The 23,699-nt window shown below is 38.1% G+C and overlaps 1 long non-coding RNA gene across 3 annotated transcripts; it reads left to right on the top strand.

The window, feature by feature from the left end:
* Positions 1-325: 325 nt before the first annotated feature.
* LOC128072708 (uncharacterized) lies at positions 326-13,166 on the top strand. 3 transcript variants are annotated; one of them, XR_008202409.1, is made up of 3 exons: positions 326-678; positions 7,323-7,452; positions 9,413-13,166. It is a non-coding gene; the product is annotated as an uncharacterized LOC128072708 (long non-coding RNA). The 3 variants fall into 3 exon arrangements; XR_008202410.1 differs by lacking the exon at positions 326-678 and adding an exon at positions 1,965-2,213; XR_008202411.1 differs by lacking the exon at positions 326-678 and adding an exon at positions 3,501-3,597.
* The last annotated feature ends 10,533 nt before the right edge of the window (positions 13,167-23,699 follow it).

Genomic DNA, 23,699 nt, shown 5'->3' with positions numbered 1-23,699 from the left:
GAATATGAGAAATTCTTCTGTTTCTACTGCTTCAGAATGCCAAGGAGCTAAAAGAATATAGTACACTGTATATCTAATTTTTAGCAGCGTAAAGACATTATCTGAGTGGAGGGGCATATGCTGAGAATGGGAACAGCTTCTGGGAAGTGAAGAAAGTAGTTTTATTTTAAGAATGAGTTATGCCAATTTGTTTATCTCTAACTATTTCAAGTGCACTATATTCTTTTATTAAATCATAATCCTTCTATTAACATGCAAATCGTTGCTTTCTGTTTTCACAATATCTGTAAAAACACTATAGTTCCATTGAGGAAAAGTATAATCATTCTATTTTCATCCCAAAACACATTTTATTGGGAGTTGTTAGGTAGATGGCCTCTCATGCACAAACTCATAAAGCAAGGTTTATTTCAATTTTCTCAGTTAAAGTCAGTGCACAGTCGTATGGTAACTGTTGAGCCATGGGCTGAACCACTGAGTGAGCACCTGGAGAAAAGACCTGTTCAGCCCTGGGAGCACAGGTGAAGGCAATTCATCTGTGTGACTAGAAGGGGTGGAGCCTTGTTCCACCTCTCTTAGGCCTCATTTAAGGGGTGACTGCCCTTAGGTAAGAATCTTTTTCTGGAGGCCTCCCTTTAGTGAAGCTTTTCTCCATGAATCTGGGCTTTTCTGAAATGGGTGAGCAATCTTCTTTCTTTATAGCCCCTCTCTGTCGTCCTGGTCTTTCTGTTATCATACCTTTGTTGTAACAGCTTTCTCATAGCATTGATCTGTTTAATTGCTACAATAGCTCTGCTTGTATATCTGGGAAAATAACAGGTGTCTATGAGGAGACAGGTACACTGAGATTTATAATGTAAACAGGTAGAAAACGCATTCTAATTTAACAACTTAAGGCATGCTTAGATTTTAGTGGTGCTAGTAAAACTTGTCTGAAGGAGTCATTTTTAGTACTGGGGAAGAAATGGTTTAATTGCAGCTGAAATGTTTTTGGTGGTCCTCCTTACTTGCCTTGAGCAAAGACTGATGAGTAGTAGTAGTGACAGCTGTGCTTGAAGCACGGAGAGAGACTATAGCTCTCAGCTTCAATTTGTGACTGCACAGAAGCACAGCTTACTGCTTGAAATCTACAGCCAACCATATCTGTTAGAAAACATACTTCTGTGCACCAAAAAAAAGCTTTCTTATTATTTATCCTAGGAAGTGGTAATGCCATCTCTACTTAAACCTGCATATACCAGTTTCCACATGATACTTTTGTAAAAGGTCTGGTGTTTCCTTTGTTATTTCTCAAGCTCCAAAAGAAAACTTAAGTGTAGCTAACGTAACATCAGTGACTTTCTTTTATTACTTTTATTACTTACTTTTATTACTTGGGAGTGGATGATAGCTGAGAGTGCTTTAAAGCTGCAGAACTGGTGTCAATTCTACCTGTGAAATGCAGAAAAGTAGCAGCAGGATCCTGCTTATTGGGTGGATTTTGCAGGATCTCCATTGTCACATAACATGATACCGTGTAGTTCAGTTATTGGAGCTGAAACAGCATGTTATAATGTCTTTAAAACATTAAGATCCTAAATATTTTTCAGGATAATGGAATGGGTGTTGTGACCGTGATACCTTGTTACGTGGTTTTTAACATAGCTGGATTAAACAGCCATAGTGTGGTAAACTGAGTGTAGGTCTCTCCTCTTCTGTACATTTCAATTCTCTTACCTATCAAAACAGTGTACTGATGAAAAAATTTAAATTTGTCATCCAACTACTTTCAGGACTGGCAAGATGTTGATTTGGGTAGGTGGATTGCAGTTTTTCATGGAACCTATAGAAGTTGAGCTGGTCACAATGGTGCTGTCGTGAATTTGGAGTTGAAGAGTGCTAATAAAACTCTTGTATTTCCAATGGCTAAGCTACTGAACATCCTCTACTACAACACTTGAATCTTTTTGTGTCTAGTTCTGGACAAGTTCCTCTTAAGAATTTCTTCTCTAGGTATTTGTTGGGGAACTGTTAGGTTGCAGCTTGAGCCAGTGATTGAGCACCTGGTGAAGGGCTGTGGCTGGCACAGGGAGTACAGGCAGATTGTTTGCACCTGTGTTCCCAGTGTGAACGAGAGAGTGGACCCCGGATGGAGCCAGCTGCTGAGAGTTTCTCTCAAGCTATGCTGCTTCTTGAGAAGTGCTGCATGACTGGAGAGTGCATTCATCAGTTGGGTGAGTTCAGCTTTTTTTTTTTCTTTTTTTTCTGTGCATGATTATTGACCTGACTTTCAATACCTTGCCTGGTATCACTGAGTACATGTCAGAAGCAGTTTTACTTCTCTGTGAGCAGAACAATACTTACCTTTAAAGTTTAGCATTTAAATATCTTCAATTACTTGGCTATCAAGGAACCAAAAGTAGATATAACAAGAGAAATAAAATTACACAGGAGGTGTGCTTATTGCAGGCAAGCTAATATTTTTATTGTGCAAACAGGGAACCAGCATCATTATATGTTGACTGTAATGCTAAATGTGCTACCCAACCTCTTTGTCCCTGTTTGCTGGTCTGCAAAATTATGGTGATGATACCTATTATGCATAATTGTTGAAAGAATTAATTCATTAATGTTTGCCTGGAGTTTTGAAATCTTCTAGCAGAAGGTACTGCGCAATTGCAAAGAGTTAATTTAGTATTCTTTACTATCAATAGTATTCAATAGGACATGTAGTATAAACTTTTAAAAAAGCAAACAAAAAGCTAATCAGGAGTCTCTTATTCACACTGTCAAATGCTGGTAATGACCAAATAGTCTTGTTTGTAGAAATAAAAAAAAAAAAAAGAAAGAAACATGCTACTTGGTATGTTGAAGCAGCAATTAGCACACATTGTAGGGAGAAGAAGTGGAGCTAGACCAGAAATGAGCCTTGATGAGCCTAATTGCCTTTAATTATCCCTAAACATTTTCTTGTTGTCTGTCTTATGGAGACTCTGAAGAAGCCCTGTAGGTCTAAAAGGAAATAAGGCTTCGTTTTGTTTTTTTCTTTTAAAGGGGGACATAATAGCCACCATGGAAACATGTTCTTAATCAATGACATTAAACTCCTGGCTGTTCTGCTTCTCTTGAAATTGCCTGTCTTCATTATTACCAGGGGAAAGGAGGAGGAGAAAGGGTTTAATCACTATTTAGCTTTTCTTAGCAAATTAAAATATTAATTACAATACACATTATTTTATCTCTGCTTAAGCTATTTCTGAGTATTGGTGAATGAGAGCTCACTTTATATTGGAGTAATTTATTCTCAAACTATTCAGACTTTCAATTCCTTTTAAAAAATCATTGTGGCATGAAATGTTATCTTCTGAAAGCCAGGGAAATCTGTATCTTTTCCAATTCTTTGTCTTTTTTTTTTTTTTTTCCCACATGCAATGCGGTAATCAACTAGATTTTTTTGCCAGTTCATAGAATAATGGGGGGGGGGGGGGGGGGAAGGATACTTTTAAAAAAAAATATATATATATATATATACATGTGGGTGTAAAATCTCTCCCTCTCAAAGTTGATGAAACACAGAAGAACGGTGGGATTAGGAAAGTGACTTGCACAATGAGCAAGGTAAGTACTGTTATGCATCCTTCTTCAGTGTTGTACGCAATTTTGAGTGTGCCCATGCCCCTTTCAATTTTTCGGTGCTGTTATATTTCACTGGGAAGAAAATTTGGAGAAAGGGAACAAATGATTAAGTAATGTCTCTGCATCATATTGTGGCTTACTAAAGATTTTAAAATTAAAATGTATTGTGGCATAAATTGGTATATTTCTATTAGCTGTAATGAAGCTATGTTGATATATAATAACTGCAGATATAGTTAATTCATCTCTTGAATTAGTTTGTGTCAGAATTATATGCAATGCTGTAAGAAGCACATAGCAGTATGCCAAGCAGATGTATTCCTACATTCATTGCTGGTATTGCTCTAGGTCACCAGACAATAGGTAGAGGCATATTTTCACTAAACAATGATCTGTGTCTTCTACTTTCTTCATAGTGTTTGCAGAGTTTGTGAATATTGCTGGAAAAACCAGAGCATGACTGGAAGCTATGAGAATGATTAGCCTCTATTAAGAGAGCACTATTAGTCATTGGATGTACATCTGGAGTCTGAACACTCAATATTATTTAAGAGAGATGTGGGCTGATCTAATTAAATCAAATTAACAAAATGAAACTTATGGATAAACAAGGGAAAAGACAATATGAATCTTGCCTTGAAAGTAAATCTGTGTTCTTTTTTGTTTTTAATAGTGAAGTTAGTAATTAAGGGGGGGAAGTGAAATTTGCCAGTGGCAACTCCCATTTCAATTCAGTTCTAGACCCGACCTCTTTTACCATCATGATCTCTTCCTTTCACCTTAAAGAGCAAATACTACAAAAGCTCAGGGTATGTGTGCAGAAAGGGTTAGCCAATCCAAACAGTAATTTTAATTGTAGCCATGGGAAATTCAGCTTGGAAGACTTGTCATGAGGTCAAAGGATTGTCTTTTCTTAATTGCAAATACCTTGTACAGGCTTACTCCTAGACATTCTTGCTGACCTATGTTATTGACAAGGTCTGACTTAGTGGTCCTTATTTATTTTGTATGGCACCTCATTCTCTTGCCCTGTTACAGAGTCTTGAGTCTTTTCTTGTTATCTTTATTGATGCTATTGTTCTTATCCTACAAATAAACTGAGAACACTGCATTTTGAAGCCTAACTATAGGATAACTAGTTGAAGTGGAAACAATATGGCCACTTCTTATTCTTTCTATTTTATTTAAACACAAAAATACAGCAAAAATCTGTGAGCTCCTACAGGCCTGTATTTATACTACCACAGCACAGGATCCAGCATACTGCAATACTATCCTTTGCTTGCAACTTTCCGCTAAGTCTAGATCCAGGGCATGAAGCTAGGTCTGTAGCCCAAGTAAGCAATTCATTAGATTGATGGACTGCTAAATGTTGTTCTGTTTTGGAGGCTTCAGGAGTTTTACCATCTGTAGTACCAGTAAACTACTGTCAGAAATTGTTTTTCTTGGCATCTTCAAATGAATTTTTCTTATTGAATACAAATAAGAAATATTCAGAAGACTTTTTTCCTGACAGACCTTTTGGTTTAGTTTAGGTTTGCTGCAGAGCACAGCTAGTAACAACAGTGTGATGTGGGCATTGCTTAAGCTATGTGTTTTCCCTTACTTGGAGTGATGCTTTCATTGTGCTTCAGCTGTTTAGAGAAGACCAGATGCTCTTTGAAAATGAGCGGAAAGCATCTTCAGTACATTTAGTTTCACAGGAAAATTATGGAAGTGATTTAAACACACATTACTTCTGCTGTTACCTTTATAATTCCCTCTTCCCCTAGGTTTCCTGAAGTTACTCGAACAAATTCCTAGCTGAACTAAGAAATGAAGTCTTTGAGAGTTCCTCAGCAAAGTATCTATATTGTCTGCATGGGGATGATGAATTGGTGGTTTTGTGTAGGATTATGTACATCTTGTGCACAGATGTTTGACCTTCCCTTTAGACACATGTTACTTATGTATTTAGTGAGGAATGGCATTGGCTTTCCAGTAAGAGGTTGGATCAGGCCCTTTGAAGGCTTTGTTTATGCTTCTCCGTGGCAGAATCAATGCAAGCAAGTCAGTGATTGCTATTTGCCCCTTTACCTGTGTCAGCAGAATTCTGTACAAGCCAAGAGGAATCCAGGAATTAGAAGGCTTATGGGAGGTAAAGGGAGATAAGTTAATAGGAACCATACTACTACAGCTGCTATATGTGTACCATTTTATTTGCTCTGTGATCTTTGCTTGCTTTATATGAGGCAGCACTTGACTGGAGAGTTTAGTCCTGAAATTGGGTTTAGCAACTGAGCTGCCACTGAATTTAGTTGGGTTGGAAGCCAGAAGCAGATGTTTTTACAAATGTGAAATGCTGTGTATCTGTTGATTTTACAGCTTCTGTAGAGCTCGTAGTTTCTCTTACTTTCTAAGGTGTAACCTTGTCTTCCTAAGGATCTTGGCTTTGAGGTGCTGGAGGGTTAGCATGATCCAGAAGCAGTTGCAGGGCAGTGAGGCTTGGTTTCTCAGCTCCTGGTGAGCTGCAGTAAACACTGACCTAAGCAGTTAATGTGTACTGTCATTCAATACTTTGTTAGATTTTTCTGTGGTGTTTTTTATTTTTTCTTAAACTTGGTTCTGTCTATGTGGCTTCAAAAGTTGCTCTTTTTTCCCCCTGCTGTGGAGGGAAACATGCTGAAGATGAAGCAGCCTCATAGACTGACTGTGCAAGGTCAACCACAGTGAAGTCTAGCACTTTCCTCTAAAATACATGAGATAAGCACAGGACTTTCACTTGACTCTGCTTTTCTCTTTAGTTTTGGAAAAGCTCATATCTAGAACCTACTTGGAAGTAAGATCAGGAAATGCATGTCTCTTCAAGTCAAAGAGAAAGCAAGAGTATGCAGGCTTCCTACTGACATTAACTGAATGCAGTGTAACAATATATAGGGGGCACAAACACAGTTCATTAACTTGTTGTGGATGCGACAGTACAAACTTCAGGCTAAATCTCAAAGCTCGGTGCATCTAAGGGAAGTCTGTATTACAGTAGTTTCCTGTGTTACTATAGTTTGAGTACTTCTGCTAGTTGCTTAATTTCTTTTTGCCCTAATAAGTCATCTGTGAATGAGAATTTAAGATGAGGGACTGAGAATGCTTCTTAAATTGATAGCTATCAGTAACTGTCAGTGAATGGACAAAGCCAAACAGAGAAGCAAAAGGCAGTAAAGATCTGTCCCTCAGGATTTATCTCTATCCACTCAAAGATAACACATCTCTTTGTTAGTGAAGTGAGAACTATTCTAAACTCATTGCTTACTTCTCCTGGAAGTAGTTTCATGGTGAATGGGCAGTTCTGGCAAACAATTCTTAAAATTATATTTGATAACAATGAATTTCTGAGGAGTACTGTGGAGTCTTGAAAGCAATTCTGCTCTTTGACTTTCCATAATCTATGAAAGAACTTGTGTTACAGTGTGATGTGTTTAAAGATTACTAGGTTAGTGGTGGTATAAGAAACAGTACAATGTTCACAGAGTGGTGCTTTGCTGAAGTAATTGTATTGATGACGAAATGTGTTCCTCATCGGAGTTTCCAAGCATGTGTAAGTGCACAATGGTATGACTATATTGCTTCTTACTGTTACCTATTTAATTCACAAATAGTAGTTTAGTATATCCTTATATTGGGACCATCCTCCTTATTTCATAGTTCCCTTAATCACTTAAGTTTCTTTAAAGTTTGCAGCAGTAGAGGACCAATGGTGGATCTCTGTAAGTATGGAAAATTGAAAATCTTTCAGGGTGTGAATAGTTAAATTGGAGATGTTCAAGCAACCTTGACTCCAAAACAAAGCTGTGGTAGATAAGGGTGAGTAGTTTTTTCTTGCTAATGTAATTTCTCAAAGTTTTAATTTGTGTTTTCAGTGCTACCAACCATGGAAGCTTCTGTTTGAGGCAGGATCAAATTGGGAACTGTAATACTGAGCCAAACAACAGCTCAGTAGTGAAAGCAGTAGCCTTCACTCTGGAGACTATTGAACTGATGTCTTAGAGTGTAAAATTGCTCTTCTGAAACTGCTAATAAACCACCCTTTGTCTCCAAAGAGCAATTTTGTCTCGTATGCTATGCTGTACTTCTGCTTATATTAATTAGAACTGTCCTCATTTCTGATCTCTGCTGTTTTTTCCTCCTTTGCCTCTTTCATCACTCAGCAGCAAGCTTGTATTTTATGTGCAAAATAAATGTTAGTCCTGTGTAAACATCCTATATAAGGTTTATGTACCACTCAATTTCACTTAAATATGTTGAACTGCAGGTGACTTGAAAGCTGTCTAGACTTATATTAGCTATCAGTGTGAGGTGAATGTTACCTGTTAAGCAATGCTGTATGGCCTGTTGTGGCTTAGAATTAATATTATGAAATGGATTCTCAGGCCATAGTGTTTCCTGCTGTAGCAGCTGCTGACAAGCTGATGTCATCTAAGTCATTTAGAAACCTGTGGGCTACTGAGAACTCTCCTCTGCTGTTGGAGTAGATACATGTTGTTTTTCCTTGCCAAAAAAGAAAAGCCCATGAGTGATACATATATGTACCTGTGGCACAGGTACTTGTGATAATTCAGCAGGAGATAAGGAAACTAGAAATTTTTGTATGTTTCTGAAGATGTCTTTAAAACAAAAAAACAATTCTTATCAAGGAATGATTGCAGCATGAGTAGATGTATTCTATCAGAAGTGGAAGAGACCTGTTGAGAAATCTTCCCAAGGACTTCAATCTAGTATCCAAAAATTGGGTATTTTTTTAACCACCTGTAATGTTCAGGAAATAATTTTTATGTGGTTGCAGGCTTACCTGAAAAAAAAATTTTAATTGCAGCTGACAGTGGGTTTAATTCTAGCTTATGGTACCTGTACAATGGTAATTGGTCTTCTTGAACACGTGGTCAAATATAAATGCATGCTATGTCAAATACATCCAACCCATTAACTTACAATTGTTCTTGACATTTTAGGGTTAATAGAAATATGAACAAAAGAAACTTAATTGGTTCATTCGAGTTACTAAGTTTAGACAGAACTCTATACTAGGTTAAAATTGTCCATGACTTTACTAGCTGTTATCTTTCAAATATTTTAGCTGTTGAGACGTTCATTTTAAATTGGAAAAAAAAATCATTCCTTTGTCTTATTTTCAATAACCTTGGTTTAAAAAAAAAAAAAATTAGATTTTCATCTTTCTTACCTTTTTGATGCTGTCTGCAATGAATGCCAAGTAATCAATAATCTTGACCTAGGATTTATTTTGCAGCCCTGGACTGACTTTAAAACTTGTCAGGTTGCATTTTTCCAGCTTTTGTTCTCATGCCATATAAAGCTAAAATTATAGGATGGAAAGAGGGGAAGTAGGAATAACTACTGAAACTCTCAAGATACAAGCAAATTTAAGTTCATCTTCTCATTTCTAAATACAGTGTAAGGTGACAATAGCACTCCTTGCTAATCTTTACCAATGGAACTTGCCCTTCGTGATGAAGAAGAGAGCCTATGCAAATCCCTGTGCTTCCAGGCTGTTCTCCTAGCAACAGGAGAAGCAATTGCCCTGCCATAATTTGCAGGCTTTAGACAGCAGGCATATAGGTCTTGCTATTGTCTTCCAAATACCTTATTTTTAAATAGGTGGTTGGAATAGAAAACTGTATCCTCAAATCTCTGCTTTTATTGAGGAGAGCTCATCTGACACAATAACCCAGGTCAGAAGGGAAAAGTGGGTAATCTTAGGAAGTTGCAATCTGAAAAAAAGAGGAACTATATCTGTTTTCTTCCCCAGCTGCTGCTGAGCTCCAGAAGTACAGAAAACCACATCTGCAGAGGATTCATTTTCAGCCCTAAAATCTGGAGAAATGAAGTAAAGTTTACTACTGAACTAGAATGATATTTTTTTTTTTACCTGCCTGAAGCAAAGATGTAAGATTTGGATTTACTCTGAACCACTAATTCTCCATTTCTACCAGTGCTTCAAAGAGTTATCATTCATTTTGTACCACTTTTTACATCTCCATTGCCCTTCTTTAAGTTTGCTCTTCTCTGTGTGTCTGACCTCTGGTAGGGATGGGGACGTTAAAAGATCCACTGATCTGTTGAGAGTAAAGACTAGGACTTCAAAAAAGATGAATGTGTATTTACACATTGGGTTTACTTTTGTCACTGAAACTTGAATATGTTTTTAAAAATGGGGCAGGGTTTGTTCGTAGTATGGTAACTTTTCTTATGTCTTTCGGTATACATTTGTGGTTGAACAAAGATGAAGATTCCTATTTCACAGTATTTCCAATTTAAACTACAGTATTAATACAAACATTAAAGGAGTGTTATGATTATCTCCTTGCACGAGAGTATGGCAATGTATTTGAATATAAAATAGCAAAGGTTGTAATATCCCACTTTCTTCTGCTAAACCACTTCATACAGTTGTGCATTAACAGGAAAATGTTTGAGAGATGAGATGATTTAAGATGAGGTTAAATGAATTAAAATCTTACAGATATTGTGAAAATTATGGGCTTCATATGTCTTACATATTTTAGTAATACCTCCAGATCAGCGGACTTGCATGTTCTTATCTTTGTATGTAATTCTGTTGTGATTGAAGTAAAATAGTGTGTGATACTCTAAGGATCATAGCCTCAACTAATAAATATGGAAACAGTGTAAACTTTCTGTTAAAGGAATTAGACATGTAACAGCAATTGCCCTGTCTCTTAGAATTGCCCTGAAATCCCATCTGAGATGCTCTCTGGGCAGATGTCTTTGCTTGCAGTGTCTAAAGTAACACTAGATATCAATATTTAAGCACAGAATTGTTTTCATTGTTTATTGCTTGGTTGCTTCTTGCGTCTTACAGGAGTAGAAAAATCTCAGATATAATTAGACAGCCGTGGAGGTTTGCCCTTGGAGTGCAGATCTAAGTTGTGGATTTTTTTTACAGCTGTTCCTGAAGCTTGCAAAAGGTTGTGTGGAAAGCAGCTGCTTAGAAGCCTTATTTTAACAGGAACCTACACTAGGGAATACTTCTGGTTTTCTCTACGTTTATGCCCATCCATTGTCTTTGTGGAAAAAGAACTGTGCCCCATTGTCTTTGATCTGGAATATGCTGTGAGAAATTTGCCACCAGTTTTTCTTGTATGAATTGTTCCAGGGACTGAACATGCACAAAGAAACAAAATACCTGTTAGTGAAAGTATTCTTCCTCATAGTTAGGGAAAAGTATTTTAAGAGAAAATCTTGAGGCAAACTTTACTGATACAAGCAATGTATTCTCACATATCTTAGTAACTTCTGTATTGAATTACTACATGCACATTAAATTCATCTTTATTCTTTGGATTAATATAGCAGAGTAGCTCCAATTTTGAACCTCCACACAAGCCTGAAAAAGTATATACGAAAGTAGTTGGGTCATATCTTAATCCAAATGAACTTTATTTAGGTAATCATTTTAAAAGCTCTACGAGGTTGATATTAGCTGATTGACTAGTTTCCTAAATCTAAGCCAAAGTCTTCACAAGTGCTGCAATATCATAACAGGACTATAATTATCCAATAGCTTTTCATTGCTCTAAATATTTTAAAGGCATTTAGGGTACTTAAAGACACTATTAAAAAGTACTCCTTTTCACTTCTCCTGGAAGCCAGTCAGAAATGTGTTTTCCTGCCTGTCTGAAGGTACTGAACCAGTTCGCTTTATGAAAAAGCAGTTCGACAACTTTTGTCATCATTGTTTTGTAGATGACAGTTTAGGACAGGACATGGTTTGTAATTAGCATTATCAGGAGTATTCTTTAGACGTGTGCATTTCAATTTTGCAATTCCTTTTACAGATTCAGTCTCAGAAGTGTAAATGATTTGTTTCACTTCAGCTTGACAACATCAGTATAGTGAGTTTCTAGATAGCTCTATTTTAATGCCCAACTAAAATTTGGATTCACAAAAGTGAAAAGGAGGCTTTGCTGGCTCTGATAGATGACTTTTATTAGAAATTTTGCAGGAGTTCTTATATTAAAATATACCATATTAGCTCCAGTAAAGGCTCCACTAGCTCTTTGTTCTTCGTGCCACAGAAGTGAAATCTATTTTGAGTGTCCTTCAATAACTTTGTCTTTACACTTAGATCTCTCACTGGATGAATACTTGTACATATTTTTGTGAATCATTAAAATTTTCACTCTCCTTCATCAACTGAGAGAAAGAAGGGAAATATATGGAAAGTGGAATCAGGGTTGTGTATCCTGAGAGGAATACACGACTGTTGTCTGTGTGTAAAGAGATAAGATTAGGAAAGCTAAGGTGCAGATGGAGCTGAGCTAGGCAGCAGATGTGAAAGATAACAAGAAGGGGTTTTACAGATACATGGGCAGGAAGAGACTGGCCAAGGAGTGTGTTCTCCCTCTGATGGTAGGTAATAGGGAACTGGCTTCTTCAGACATAGACATAGAAAAAACTGAGGTACTCAATGAGTGCTTTCCCTCAGTCTTCATGGGTGGTCAGGCTTCCCATGTCTGCCAGGACTGTGAGCCTCTAGGTGAGGGTATGTGGAGTGGTTTCTGTCCCACTGTAATGGTGGAACAAGTCTGAGTCCTTCTCATGAAATTGAATGTGTATCAGTCCATGGGGCCAGATGATATCTATCCTAAGATTCTGAAAGAGGTAGCTGATGTGGTTGCCGAGCTGCTCTCCATCATGTTTGAAAAATCATGGCTGTTTGAAGTCCCAGGTGACTGGAAAAAGGGAAATGTTACTCCCATTTTTAAGAAAGGGAGAAAGGAAGACCTGGGGAACTACAAGCTACTGATCCTCACCTCTGTGCCTGGGAAGATCATGGAGCAGATCCTCCTAGAAGCTATGTTAAGACACATATGAGATAAAGAGATGTTTTGAGATAGCCAGTGTGGCTTCACCAAGAGCAGATTGTGCCTGACCAATCTGGTGGCCTTCTATGATGGAGTGACAACTATGGTGACTGAGGGAAGAGTGGTGGATGTCATTTACTTGAACTTCTACAAGGCCTTTGACATAGTTCCTCACCACATCCTTCTCTCTAAATTAGAGAGCTGTGGATTTGAAGGACGGACTGTTTGATGGGTTAGGAATTGGCTGGCTGGATGCAGCCAAAGGGTTGTGATCAATGTTTCTGTGTCAAATCACAAGGAGGCCAGTCACAAGCAGTGTCCTTCAGGGGTTGGTCTTGGGACTAGTGCTTCAACATCTTCATAATGACATAGATGATGGCATCGAGTGCACCCTCTGTAAGTTTGCAGATGGCACCAAGCTGAATGGTGCAGTTGATACACTGGAGGGAAGGGAAGCCATCCAGAGGGACCTGGACAGGCTGGAGAAGTGGGCCCGTGAGAACCTAATGAGGTTCAGTAAGGCCAAGTGCAGGGTGCTGCACTTGAGTCGGGGCAATCCTAGGTATTTATATGAACGGGGGGAAGATCTCCTTGAGGGCCCTGCGGAGAAGAACTTGGAGTTCCTAGTAGATGAGAAGCTGGATGTGAGCCAGCAGTTGTGTGCTTGCAGCTCTGAAGGCTGTGTTCTAGGCATTTTTTTTATTTTTTATTTTTTTTTAAAAAAGGGGAGTGGCCAGCAGGGAGAGGGAGGTGATTGTCCCCCTCTTCTCAGCTCTTGTGAGGCCCCATCTGGAGTACTGCCTCCAGTACAGGAAGGATGTGGAGCTCTTGGAGCAGGCCTGATGGAGGGCCATTAAGATTATCAGAGGGCTGGAGCACCTCTTCTATGAGGAAAGGTTGAGAGAACTGGGCTTGATTAGCTTGGAGAGGAGAAGGCTCTGGGGAGGCCTCATTCTGGCCTTCTAGTACTTGAAGGGAGCACGTAAATAGGAGGGGGAACAGCTGTTATGAGGGTGGATAGTGATAGGACAAGGGGAAATGGTTTTAAACTGAGATAAGGGATGTTTAGGTTAAATATTAGGAGAAAGCTCTTCACACAGAGGGTGGGGACGCACTGGAACAGGTTGCCCAAGGAGGTTGCAGATACCTCATCCCTAGAGCCAGGCTGGATGTGGCTCTGGGCAGCCTGGTCTGGTGGTTGGCGCCCCTGCACGTAGCAGGGGGGTTGAAACTCAATGATCATTGTGATCCTTTTTAACCCAGGTCATTGTTTTTCTATAAACACAGTCTAATTTTCTTTCAACTTTTTGCTCTCATCCTCCTTTTGCAGTTTTTGTTTCTCTTTTGTTATCCTGCTTTTTGTTCCTTTTTTGTTTTCCAGGGGGTCATGTTGTGTTCAGTGTTTTCATTTACCTTTCCTCATGTGATGTTGCAGTCACAATTACTGACCTAAAGGGGTGGGCTTGAGTGATTCTTATCCTTTCCTCAGCTTAATTTTTAAGTATTCTGTTAAAAGAGTGGTGTTTGTTGATTTTGCTTTGTTTCCCCTGGATGAAGATGACCCATCCTAAGAAAAAGCAATGAGCCATGCTCTGTTACTCAGCACTCCAAAAGTCAGTGTATGAAAATGAATAAATTGATTCTCTGTCCTTCACTATGATTTGTATTATCTTGCTCTTTATTGAATTAAATGTGTTAATAAAGGACTTATGTAGCAGCTAAAAAGGAGCTGGCTGTCATTTATCAATTAATTACCCATGAAAACTGAAGTTACGTGGTAGTAGTAATTGTACCCATGGTGTCAGGCATATGCTATGTAAAAATGCAGTCACCTTGAAATAGTCTGGCCAAACTAGCTTATAACCCACAGAATGCTATTGAAAATATAGCTGGACTGGAATTTGTTCTGCAGTAATATATAGATGGCAGAATATTTTTTTTTTTTGGTTCTAGTTTAGGGTTGCAGGTGATAAGATAAATAGCTCAACCAATTTTAATTCTGAAATGAGGAATTTCTACCTTGCCAGATCTTATGCATATGAAGTAAGTTTAATGTTTGGGAGTGAGGGGAAGGATTTGGGGAGGGCAGATGGTAGAAAATGAAGGTGTTCTATCATCTTTTTTGAATCTGTATTGACTTCAACAGCTAATTTCTAAATGATATGATACTGCCTCCAGTGCTGTTCTTTTTTTAAAACCAGGCTGATGCTTAGTCAGCTGCAGTCATTTTATTGGTATGTGAGGAAAGGTTCTATGGGGCTGCTAAAGTTACAAGTGGCATTATATGCTTCAAGTCATTTGTGCTGCATTAGGTTGCTGCTGTAGGTGTTTAAAGAGAAAACAGTATGAAACAGGAGAATATTTCTGCCTTGTAATACCTCCCAGGTTCACTCTGGAACAAGTGAAAGAACTGTAAATGAAAAAGCATATGGAAGTATGAAAATCTTATCTTGGTGGCTGTGTAATATGTGATGTTCCTGTTCTCTTACAGTACTCATCATTGAAAGTGTTCTTGAACCCCCACAGCACTAATGTTGTTTAGTCTTCTTGCAGCCTGTTTGCTGTTTTGGCCAAGTTAATGGCTTGATGAACTTTTCCTGTTATGATGACATGAACAGATACTAAGACAGTTTAGAATTTGTGGCTGAAGTGTCAGACAGTGAATGCAAATAATTGCATGTTATTGTTTGTGCTTATATTAGAATTTAGCTATGCTAATTATATTGTCAAAGTCTATTATCTTTTTCATTCCTACAGGGGAAGATGTAGTCATTTCCCAAGAAAGCTTACAGTTGACCCTTGTAGATGAGCTATAATGAGTGAGTAACAAATAGGAACAAAGAGAGGCTGAAAGAGCAGCAGCAGTGCGATAACCTAAAGCCTGCTCAAATCAGAACCAAAATGCTCATTAACTACAATTGTCTTTGGAGTCTGGAAGGATGATATAAGAACAAAAAAAAATTCTGAAGACCTTTCAGTTCTTATATCTATCATCTTGTATACCCTTTCAGTAGACTTTGAGCAGAAAACAGAGGATTGTCTTGAGAAGGCAATTGAATTTTGGTGCTTTATGTGGTTATTCATCATGGTTAAATAAACACTGCCTTAATATGAATGTAATTTTGTAAGTCGCATATTAGAATTTTCTTCAACTTTAACCTATAGCTTAAATGAAAAATAACATCAATCAAATGGCAAGAATTATGCACAAGCATTTATTTCAGTGTCAGAGATATTTGAATGCAGTTAGTATTTCAGTTGTGCCAATAAATAAACAATACATTTATTCTAGCTTTATTTTTGGAGCATTTTAGACTTCAAGTGTATTATATGCTTCTGATCATACATTATGCACAATGTACTCTTTGTAATTATGGCAATCTGACTAGTTGCTAAGGTTGAAAAAGGTGACTGCCACTAGAAATCAGAAAAAGTGAATTAATTAATGCATTTTGTTATGTAAGAGCACTATCAAAATTGCTATTCTATGTCAAGTTCAGAAATATGCTAAAATGCTGCTCTTTGAAAAAATGTATTCTTAGTATTTCAGTTGCACTGACGGAGATTCGCACACTTCAGGTTTCAAAGTCTTATATGTATCTCATGTCAAAAATCTCATCTGTAAATGATTCTACCTATGTGCAGTAGAACAGAATGAGGAGAAGTGAGGTCAGTGTATAGGTAATTATTGTAAAAAAATAAAAATAAAAATAAAAAATCCAAAAACAAAAAACAACAACAACAAAAAACATGAAATAAGAGACTACCACCTCCTTTTTTAACTGTCCTGTATCAAGGAGGTTCCCAGGTAGGGTAAATGTCACATTAAAACTTCCAGGTTGGGGTGCTGGCTGAAGAAAACTTCTCTGTAGAAGAAAGTGTTTATGATAAGGTTTTACATCTAGTCCAGCTAGGGGGATTGTGTGTAAAGCTTGGCTGTTTCCTTAGGTACTCAACACATCTAATAAATACCAGATTACATATTATATTTAATGTTATTGCATAGAACGTTTGCCCAGGGAGGTTTTGGATGCCCCCTCCTTGAAGGTGTTCCAGGCCAAGCTGGTTGAGGCTTTGAGTAATATGGGCTAGAAGGAGATGTCTCTGTTTGTAGTAGGGGGGTTGGAGCTAAAATGACTTTAAAGGTCTCTTCCATCCCAAACCAGTCTATATTCTACTTGTAAAGTCCATGCACTATAGAAATTGATGGTGTTTTGGCCTGTGGTTGACCTCTAGTCCTGTTTTAAGGCATACTTCCAAACCAGGCCACCTTGTGTCATTTTGTGTTTAGGTTTAGTAGGGAAGGCACTGATGTTTGCTGGGAACTTGGTGTTGATGTGATTAGCTGCTGCTTTTTCAGGCTGAGGGATTCCTTGTTAAATTGTTTTTGGCTGATTCAAAGCATGGTAAAGGTGGTAAAAGGATAAATACCTTAGTTTTCCTGTTGTAACTCTGTAAGAAGCCTTCAGTTTGATGAAGGAAGTGTAAAACTGCTTTTTTCTTCTCTGGATACTGTTTTAAGAATACAGGTTTTAAATCCCTGCTGAGGGTGAGCATGGCTTGTCTGTTTCTCTGGCAGAGACAGAAGCACAAGCTCCTCAAAAACAAATGATGTGTCAATGGCCAACTGCAGAAAAGATAAAGGATTCCAAGCATTGTGAATATTGCAGTCAACTTATTTAATATCCTTTCATTCCAGTTTCTTTCATAACTTTATTCTTTGCTAGTCAAAATATAAGTTGTTTAGTTGAATACTTTCACAGTAGTATGATACAATAGGTTCTGCCATATTCCAATATAGTGTGGCTTACCTGTATGTATTACTTGCCCTCTTCTTCTCCTCCTTCTATAAAACAAGTTTCTCGGTCAGTCTTTTCCATTTCTCATTTAGATCATCATTGTCTTGTCTCCTTTCAGCTATAGTGCTAAATGAATGAACTCTGATTAAACAAGTGGAGAATCTGTGATGTAAACTAAATTTCAGATAAAAGAAGAGCAAAGAAAAAGCATCCTATTAAGGGCAAGCAATAACCAGGAAGTAAAAGAAAAAAAAAAAAAAAAAAAAAGGAAAAATCGAGCAGAAAAAAAGTTCAAGGGTGATAATGAAAAGGATTGGAGCCCTTTTGGAGGGTAAATACTTTTAGACAGGTATTGATCTGATGGGGAAAAAAAGAGCATATGCTCTCCATTGTGAAATAGCACTTATGGGGGTGATGCATGCAGGAACAAGGTTACAAGTAGTGAAGAGAACCAAAGCATTTATCCATGGCTGGGAAACACTTTGAAAAATGAAAGTCTTGTTTGTCTTTATTTTAAATGCCAGTACCCCAGACTAAGAGTCAACAGGCTGAAATACAGGAGTGGTTCAGAAGAGTAATCGTGCTCACTGAAGTCAGCAAAAATTTTGCTATTAACTGGTTGTCAGGGCTTCACTACAGGCTTTACTGTTGTAGTCTGCTGATGATTGCAGAATTAAACACATCAACAAAAAATATGTGGAGAAATTGCTTCTCATTTTTTCACTTTCTCCTACTGAAGACATTGCTATGGCCCAGAGTTGGGCTTGGAGTAATGGGCACAGGTGATTTTTCTACCTGCCTGTCTAGTTGAACTAGATTACTGGGTCATTTCACTAAATGGAAGAAATTGAATATGTGTAAATACAAATGTTCTCTTATTGTTTAAGTGGAAGCTATGCACTAAATCTTATCATTCCCCCCCCCCCCCTTTTTTTTTTTTTAATTATTCCTTACCTGTTGAAAGGGAAAAGCAGTGAGCATTAAACTTACTAGTGATGCTGGAAGTAGGAGAACGTGGGTGTAGAACAGCACTGGCTCTGCAACAAGGTAATAAAATGGAGGTGATGAGTAACAAAGAAGTATCAGGAAATGGTACCATGTAGCAAACATCACTCTGTTGCTGTTAACTGGTGCAGGTCTGGAATAATCCCTCAGACCTCAATCAGGATATGCTGATTTTTGTATTGACATAAATTGATTCAAAATGTATTTGGGTGTAGTCTGCATGTCCTGAACCATCTTGGGTTGTAACAGAATGCCTGTGCATGCACTGCCTTGTACCTATGCTGAGAAGGTTGTGATAATCCTTCAGTACTTTAGCGAAAATATTCACTGAAAGCTGTATCAGTAGGGCACGGGTATTTTTCTGTAATTCACCAAAGCCAATCAGACATCTTCGTAATATCTCACAAAATTAAATGTCATTTCTGACAGTGACTTTTTTCCTCAACTGGATGCTTTCTATAAGTCTTGCTGGACTCACAGATATCAGTATACTGAGCACATTTGTGTAGCTCAATGGTAAAAACTTCTGAACTGTTGTTTTTCTGGAGCTACCTTTTTGGCATTAATTTACTTGTTTGATCTGGCTGAGCATATGATCTACTTTGCTTCTTTGTGTGGCACAGAGCAGGCAGCAGCATGCTGATTCACCATTTCATGGAGAGGTTCTGTACGTCCTTTTTCCTGTTTTCCAGTTTTGGAGGATGACAAAATGTAAATATTTGATGTGAAGCAATACTTCCCCTTAGTTCCGTAAGTGTTATCAAGGGATAATATAATATTAAGCAGGGGAAAAGTTTATTCTTCACAAAGAAATGGTGCTGGTATTTCTAGACGTGAATTCCCAGACTGAAAGCAACTTCATGCTATCCAAGGAGCACGTAAGAAAATGAAGAGAAGTCAGTGTTTTCAGTGTTTGCTAGCAGATGCCTTCTTAACCTTGCTCACTGTTAGTATTGTGGACTCACGTGAGGCACGCTGGCTGGTATGCAAAATGCTTCAAAAGCAGCCTGTCTAGTTCTGCAGTGAAATGTAAGAATATGGAGTGGATAACTTTTCTCTGCAAAAGCTTAAAAAGTACTTAAATTTACTAAAAGGGCAATTTTGTCTGTATAATAAACTTGCAAGCTTCTAGAACCTGGTTGCAACTAGTTGCTGGGAGACTCCCTTCCAAAGGCTGAGTCTTGTAAACTAGTGTGTAAAGGATCAAACCACACAAGACTAGTGGTTTCTGAATGATTCTCCAGGCCTTGTATAATTTTTCTGCTCCTTAGAAATGTAATTTGTTTCTGTTTCCTGATAAATGCAAATCAAATATTAACTGCTTACATCTTAATCTAGTCATCATATTGGAGACTGGAAAGAAAAAGGGGAATTGTTTGTGTTTTATCAGGGCAACCAAGAGCTTTTCTGTGCATATGTTTAACAAATTAATCAGCCTACTTTAGCACACAATTGCTTAGATCAATAATTATTCAAGAAACAATACTGCCTTGGGAAAATCTATAGCAATAAAAAAGAAATCTAGATAGATTGAATAACCTTTTTAGGCAGATATTTATCTCCAAATAGAGCTTTTTTTTTTCCTTTTTTTTTTTTTTATTTCTATTCTTTAGAAAATGCATTTCTGAATAATATATAGAAAATAATCAGATTGTTAGTGTTGAATCTAGAGTTCAGGGTGGCAGTGAAATAAAGCATTAATGGACAGTATTCTCACATGTATAGCTGGGAAGATTGTTAGGTTTTAAATATAAAGTCAAAGTGGCAATATGAGCTGAATCTATGCATCTGTACTCTAGTGACAACTGTTGCCATTACTAGTATGAGCAGATAGCAGGTTCTAATTAAAGTTGCAAACCAGAGGGAATAGACATTAAGAAAGAAAAGAATAATTCTCTGAATAAATTGCACTTGATTTACTAGTTCACAAAAAAGGTCTGAAAATTAGTACCTGAAATTACTTTAAATACAACATCTATCAAACCACAGAACAATAATCAAGTCAGCCTAATTAGAGCACTTATAGTTATAAGCAGCATGTAGCATGTTTCTGTCTTGATGTGGGGGGACCAAGCAATCCCTTAAGTGCCAGTTAATCTCCAACAAACTTTTGCTGAGACTTTGGTGAACCCCCTGCACCAGTACCCACTTCTTTCAAGTGTTGGACTGCCTGGGGTGAAACTGCTGTAATCTTTCTGTAGCCACGAGAAAAGCAGTCTCTGCACACACCGTGAGTTGGATCATGAAAGCTCCTGAGTAAATAATGTAGTGCTTGGTAGGACAAGTTTGGCTCATAAATGAGTATTAATCTTCCTTATAGATATCACAGTTATACTGATTTCTTTCTTAAGAGTGCTGGCCTAATGAATACTCTAAATATAACTGGTGAGCATTGGGTGGATATATAGGTTTGTATAGGTGATATTCCTTTAGGTGAGATTCCTTTATCAATGCTGGGCTTGTGAATCACTGGTGCTCCTGGATGGATGTCAATGCCTTGCTTGTGCTGGTGGGTCTTGGCAGGGAGGGGGTGCTCTTAGTGCTGGGTGGTGCATGGAAAGGCTGTGCCGAAGCAAATGCTAATGAATACTCTAAATATAACTGGTGAGCATTGGGTGGATATATAGGTTTGTATAGGTGATATTCCTTTAGGTGAGATTCCTTTATCAATGCTGGGCTTGTGAATCACTGGTGCTCCTGGATGGATGTCAATGCCTTGCTTGTGCTGGTGGGTCTTGGCAGGGAGGGGATGCTCTTAGTGCTGGGTGGTGCATGGAAAGGCTGTGCCGAAGCAAATGCTTAACTGGATTTCTTTTACTAAATGTGCTGTTTTTTTCATTTTCATTGGTTTTGTGAGTGGTGGAATTCTGGTTACTGAAAGAATTTGTTTTGAATCAATCCAGCTTTGAAAGTCTGCTTTGAAAATGTCAAGACATGCTTAGAGTGATAAATTTCTCAACTGTTGGGGATCTGGCAATAACTGTAAAATGAAGTATTTAGGATGTTAACGTGAACTAATAACTTTAAAGTATTATAAATTTTTTTGCTAAACTGAAATACTTTGAACTGCCCAGATAGATGGACACAGATGAGATTTTTCTGTCCTAGCTGGTGGGGAGTGTGGTTAGCTGCGTTGGAAGTAAGAGCAAAATTAATCCTGTACCTTGTTTGATAACTCCTTTATTTTCTTCCCCCATCTCTGTGCATTCTCTTCCCTCTTGGGTTTTGTGAAACATGACTGGCTCTGCAGGCACCTTTTAATATGCTTGGAAACCTCTATTGGTCTCCAAGTTGGCACATGTTTGTGCTTTGTCATGGAGCTGTCTCCCTGTCACCAGCAATTTCAGCTACTGTGAAGCTCTCCTCAGAATTTCAGCAGGTGGGCTGCATGCCCATCTCAGACAGCAGTGTGACTGTAACAGGTCAGGAAGAAGTAGGTCACTATGAGTAGCTTGGCAGTAGTGTGCTGAGGGGCCATGCACTCTGGGCAGCCCAGCTGTGACTCAGTTTTTCAGCTAGAAGCTCTGTGGAGCCTGTGGAGCCTGTGAGCTCTGCTGGGCCCTGAGCTGCTGTAAAGCCTGGCCCAGCTTTGGCGTTTCATTGCTGGCACCCACAGTCTCTGTGGGCTGTGTGCACTCAGTAACTTCAGCAGATGGAGAGAAGGGAGTCTCTTTTTTTTAACCCTATGCATGGATTATGGCAAATGGAGACCTCCCTGTCACACGTAAGAAGGGTAGTGACTGTGCTCACTGTCTCGTTTTCACCATAACCATGTGGCTGCATGTACAGAGCAGCAGGAATTAGGAAAACAAAATGCAAGGTTAAAATTACTTCTGTCCCTGAAGTGACATCTGTTGTGCCTGTGAGTTATATACCTTGGAATTTCACTGCTTAAGTTCCATCTGAATTTCACTTTGATCAGGCAAGTACTTTTTGCTCAGACATCACTGCCCTCCTTACGTGTGACAGGGAGGTCTCCATATGCCATAATACATACATAAGGTTAAAAAAAAAAGCATGTGGCTTAGAAGAAGCAGTGCTGAAAGAGATGGATATAGTCAGGGCAAGAAAATGGTGCCTCTCTAATACACTGAAGTTAAGCCAGTCATATGGCTGATGTAATTTATTTGGATTTTAAAAGGAAAAATTCTTGTGAAAACATGCCTACCAAGAGGCTACTAAAGCAGAACAGAGTTTGGGAAGTTAAAGTAGTTGTGTGTTAAAAATTAAGGGGTTGAGCAGGATTAAATGGTCAGGTTTTCTTTATCAATGGCAATAGGCTAATGATATAATACCCCAACACTCTGTATTAAAACTTATGCTATCTGAAGAGGGGGATGAGCATGCTATCTGAGAGGTGGCAACATTTTCTTTTAACAGAGAATTATTTCAGTTAATCAGAGCTAGGGATGATTGGGAATGACCTGAGTTAACAAAGTGAATAAATGGGCCATGTGAAGCAGATGAAATGCAATGCTGATAAAGTTGGACACAGTTTTGAAGGAATAATTGAAGTATCCTGTAAGCTTTCCTGGATTTTACATTAACTGTAACTATTTATGTTGCCATGATCAGCTTAGTAGGAAAAATTGTGTTGTGAATAGATAGTAAGAAAATATCATGTGGGATGAGGAGTGGGGAAGTTGAGAAGGACAGAATAGAAAATACAATTCCACCCATAAATCAACAAAAACAACCCAAGAATAATTTTGTGCTTGTCTTCCCTCTTACAGCATTCTTGAAATGAGTAATTCTGGCAACTAAATGATTTTGAAACAGAAGGAGTTTGAAAATAAGAACTTGTTTAGAAAGGAGTTGAGTAGCAGGAGATAGTATAGAAATACTTAATGAGTACTAAGAAGAATGCAAGCTAAGCAACTTCTATTTATCCCACTAATGCAGGAAAAAAGCAAACTGGGCTATTCAAAGTGAGTGAAAATGAATTATTTTCATGAAAACCTTGTTAACCTTTGAAACTCTTCTAAGCAATCTGGAGGCTGAAAACTCAGCATTAAGCTATTTAAAAACTATTCTTATTCTACAAGGCTAGAATGGCTTTCTCAAAGAATGTTTCTTATCAGTTTACTTCTCCTTAAAAATAAAACAACAATGCATGCAGATACTATATAGGTTGATGTGAACAGACCTTTTAATGTACCTATGTGTTCCTGTGCTCAGCTTTGCTGCCTAAGCTTCAGACTGGCTTGCAGTGCAGCAATTCCATTGTACCAGGTCCCCTACTCAAAGATGCAGAGGTGATGTGCAACAACAAAAAAGGTTAAAAATTAGATCAAATTTGCTTTGGAAGGATTCTCTTGATTAAAACTACTTATTCTGAATGTTACTTCTGCCACTGTGACTTCCTCAGTCTGGGATTTCATGCTGGTCTGTTATATGGAATGGT

This window comes from Tympanuchus pallidicinctus, unplaced genomic scaffold (genome assembly GCF_026119805.1).
Source record: "Tympanuchus pallidicinctus isolate F22 unplaced genomic scaffold, pur_lepc_1.0 scaffold7, whole genome shotgun sequence".
Classification (NCBI taxonomy): Eukaryota; Metazoa; Chordata; class Aves; order Galliformes; family Phasianidae; genus Tympanuchus; species Tympanuchus pallidicinctus.
The sequence above is the reverse complement of the archived record's forward strand: the minus strand, read 5'-3'. Positions and strand labels throughout refer to the sequence as shown.